This window comes from Dicentrarchus labrax, unplaced genomic scaffold (assembly GCF_905237075.1).
Source record: "Dicentrarchus labrax unplaced genomic scaffold, dlabrax2021, whole genome shotgun sequence".
NCBI classification, from domain to species: domain Eukaryota; kingdom Metazoa; phylum Chordata; class Actinopteri; family Moronidae; genus Dicentrarchus; species Dicentrarchus labrax.
Genome location: NW_026136705.1, coordinates 5,844,026 through 5,848,941, shown reverse-complemented (window position 1 = coordinate 5,848,941; position 4,916 = coordinate 5,844,026).

The window sequence follows — 4,916 nt, the reverse complement described above, 5'->3', positions numbered from 1 at the left end:
AGGTGTACTGAATGACAAATCCCACTGGATCTTAAATTGCAGGCGTGTGGCCTATTGTTTGTTATTAACGTAGGTGACGCCCCCTAAACACCATATAAGGGCAGGTGGTGTGCAAACACTCAGGCACATGGAGAGATGCCACTAAAAGAGGTTATAGATAGATAGAGATGATTCCCTAGTGTCAGCAATACAACTCAGTGTGATCAGAAAATCCAGCTGTAAACCCTCACATGTAACCAATTTCAACCTGCAGTAATTGTTTTTTTTTATTTTGTTTGTCTACTTGGGGGCAGCAGAAACAAATTGTGAACACTGACACCTTTTAGGTTGAACTGGTTACCAAACAGTTGCTTATTTACACATCAAGCATCCAGATAGATAGTTAAAGCTAGAAGAGACTAAAAACAAATAACAGATGAATTAAAATAGCAGAGAATAACACAAAATCTTAGCATACTCCATATTTAATCATATATGAGCAGAGGGACGCACAGTAACAATAGTAATGGACCTGTACTCATATGGTGCCTTTCTAGTCTTATGACCACTGAAAGCGCTTTTACACTACAGCCACATTCACACAGTGATGGCAAACAGGGGTGCCCCCAGAAATGTTTCATAGGGGTGGCCAGACAAGGGTCACTGGACATCCTGGGGTGGCACACCAAAACCAAAAGCCATAGCTGTTGTACTATAGACCCTAGTATTGCAGGCCTGTCTCATACAATAGAACTCCAAATCATCATAATAACAATAACAATAACAATAATAATAATAATAATAATAATAATAATAATAATAAAACTTTATTTATCATACATGAAATGCAGCTCAAAGTGCTTCACAGTGTGGCATTAAAAACAAAACACAATAAATAAAATATAAAAAGTGTCAAATCAGATAAAAACCATACATACATCTCACATGATTAAATAAAAAAGATAATGAAATAGATTAAAAACATTAACTACAAGCCTTCATTTTTTATTCTTTCAATGAGAATGAAGCCAGTGTCATCACATTATAACAGATAACAGAAGACTAGATTAGAAAAGAGCAGAAGACCATATAGTATAAAGGCCATAATCAATATGTTTGCCCTAATATTGTATCAAATGAAAATATGACAAAGTGAAAGGAGTCGCTCGTTGTGAGAGACCTACAGAGAATTATCAGCAGCCTATAGTGAGTTTGAGCTCATTGTTTATCGGTATCTTTCTGGACACAACTGTACTGTTTTGGTTGATTCCCAGCACTCTCATAGCATCGTTTTCACAGGGGTGGATCTAGAGAAGAGGGTGGCATGGAGACATGCAGAAATATATGCTTATTTAATCACAATCAATCACATGTATCAATATTTGCTTGAACTGTAAGACATTCCATTATTAATGTATGATACATGATTTTTTCTTCTATGAACTCAGACCTATCAGAGTCTAAAATGTGGCCATAACAGATACTTAATTTCTGTTTTGTTAACACCGAAAATGTATCTAAATTAAAGTGACAATAATAATAATTAATCATTTGACAGCATTTGACACCAAACTGGGGTGGCAGCTGGGGTGTGGTTAGGTGTGGTGGCTACCACCCACTGTCACCCCTGTGCTTTCAAAACATTTTTGAAAAGCTCTATGAACCCACTGTACACTAATGTAGACTATGTGCACATAGTGGAGCATTTAGCAGCTGCAGAGCCTGGTATTTCCCTCAGGAGTTGGTGGAGACCAAAAACAGCTTAAAGAGAATGAATGTTGGAATGACACAAACACAACTCCGTAACTGCTGGGTGTGTAAATGAACAACTCTTTGCCAACAACTTCGCAATATCAGCTAAAAAGGTGATCTGTCAATGTTGTGTTCACACCTTGTTTCTACTGCCAACTGATTCCGTCCTGTTGACCACAAATTCAATTCAATTAATCAATTAACAAATAAACAGCAGAGACCAACAACACAGGTCATACACAACATAAAACCACATATCACAGCTCTCCGTTCAGCTGTACCTGTACACCACAAGGTGGCAGAAGAGCTCCATGCTTTACTTGTCCACAGTCTGACCATCTAACCTGCACGGACGGCTGGATTGGTTGTGATTCATATGACATGATATTTTCCAGGATTCAACATAACCAATCCATCAGTCTATTACAATAAAATCACAAAGTATGTAACTTTACTACCTGGAAGAAGCTGAAAGACTGGCAACAATTCTCAAGATATTTTACTGACACTACAGGAGGTACATTCACACAGTTCGAAGATAGATTTCTTTGTACTTACTGCTGTGTGTTTTTAAGAAACTAATATCATTTCTCAATTATTGCCACAGAGCATCTGGAAGGGGCTGGACCAAGTGGCTTCTGCGCCTCAGGACCTTTGGGTGCTGCTTAACAGAAGGAGAAGGAAAAAGATTATTTTTTGCTAAGTTAAAACTGGAACTTTCTTGCTTTCATTATCTCATAATCATGTTTACAAGCATGTTCCTGACAGTGGTTTTCAGCACATTCACTGTTCAATGCCTGCTGAAATATCTGCATACCTTTGTTATCAGAAATTAGTTTTCAGTTTCCCTGAGAATCTTAATCTAGAGGAAACAGTCTTTAACCAAAGACTGATGTACTGTTTCTTCTCCATCCATCTCATCTTTGGAAAGGAAGGAATAGTTAAGTAAGGTTAACTGTCTGAAGATAGCTGTGAAAAGGAAGGCCCCAACTCAACAGTGAGGCTTCTATTAACCCGCCAGTTAATTCTATCATGAAAGTAGCGCTAACACACACACGCATCTTTCTGCTGCTGCATCCAAAATAAGGGGAAGTGGCAGCACAACAAAGAGTCTTCTTATTGCTGCTGGAGAGGCTTTGCCAAGCAGGATGTAGCTTTTATATTGAGCTCCTTCTGTGTATGTGTGTGTTGCACATGGATGAGCTACTGCACCTGTGGGTTCAGCAGCATAGGCCTCCATAATGATGAAGGGTGGGACTCCTCACCACTTGTATCACCCTGTTGCCTGCTTTGTATAAATTCAACGCCCAGTGATTCCTGAATGTTGCTGGGAGATGCTAACTGTAAACAGAGAGCCCGCTTTAAACAGGGGGTGTTAAATCTGTAGTAGGTCTTTTTTTTTTTTTTTTTTTTTTTAGAATACTTGCTTTTTTGTCATATTTGCTGAAACTTTCACTATATCCTGACAGTAGCACATGAGACAGATAATCTGTGAAAAAATCTGGTTGCTCTGGCTTGTTGTAGCGCTCCCAGTGGTATTTGTACGAATCCATTGGGCCTGAACGAAAACAACCAATCAGAGCTGAGAAAGATAGTTGACTGTTGAGTCTCATTCCCAGGTTTCAAATACAGATGTTTTGGAACACTGATTTTTTCACAGATTATCTGTCTCATGTACTGCTGTCAGAATATAGTGAAAGTCAAAACTAACAAAAATGTGCTTTAGATTGGATTATGGGCAGTGTTGGGCAAGTTACTTTTAAAAAGTAATTAGTTACAGTTACTAGTTACCTCTTCCAAAAAGTCAGTTACAAATTATAAAAGTAACTAGTTACTTTAGAAAGTAACTATTGCGTTACTTTCAAGTCAATTTTTAAATGCTCAAATGTGACCCCACCTCCACCCCTCTTTAACGGAACTTAAAATACATGTGCATGTTCAATTATTTATGATAAATCTGAATATTATAATGAGATGGACACTTAATACAATCCATTATTAACAGAAACAATGTACACAAATCTAAACTATTTTAATGTTGCTGTGGGACAAAGTGAGACTAGCCTCCAATCAAATGCCATGTATGTAGATATTATGTTCATATAGTGGATCCATACAAATAACACAATAGATGTTTTGGAACTTTTGATATTTATTGTCCCTCAACAGGCCACAACTGGGCAAAATTAAATTATGCTTGTTAACGGTATACCAAAAATAAATAACAAATCTATACACTCTTTGTAGTGCAAATAAAACAAAACAAAACTTCAGACAATTGGTAGATATACTGTACTTCAAGTATTTTCTTCCCTGAAAAAGAAGTGGAACAATATGAGGTGTTTTCAATCTAACTGAAAAGTACAATGTATAGCAAAACTAAGGAATCCAAATATAAACAGGTAATACATAAGAAATAAAAAATACATCTCCATAAAAATAAAAATGGCCATTGACAATCTCACTTCAAGAGGCTGCAGCCAGCCAACAAATAAATCTAAATGAAATGATGCTCTTTAAGCAATGTACCAAAAATGTATTCAAACAATATATACACTCTTTTTAGTGCAAATGTAATAAGATGCAGCACAACTCGCCATACCTGTCTCTTGTTGACTGACTCGCTTGTGTTGTTCGTTGTGTGTCGGACTATGTGTGCTTTCGAACACCAGCCCAACTCTACCTCTGATTGGCTTACCATGAAATTTTACTCAACCTCAGCCAATCGTCAGCATTTATGTGCTTGTCTTGTGCACTGCCCACTAACCAAGGAGGAACAGTAAAAAAAAGATCTAGTTGGTCTGATTAAAAAAAACAGCTTCAATTATAGTAACGCGCCGCATTGTTTGGCAGTAACGGTAACGGCGTTATTAAGATGGGAAGAGTAATCAATTAGATTACTCGTTACTGAAAAAAGTAACGCCGTTAGTAACGCCGTTATTTATAACGCCGTTATTCCCATCACTGCTTATGGGAAATGTAGGAAGTCAGGATATAACAATCTTTCTTTCTAAAATCTGTCTCTCACAACTTCCCAGCATAATGGAAGTGCAATGGGCAGCTGTGGCTTAGAGGAAGAGCGGGTGGTCCTCTAATCGGAAGGTGGTTGGTTCGATCCCCTGCCACCCCATCACGAAGAATCCTTGAGGAAGATGAGTTAGTTTCTGTTCGATGGACTTTACCAT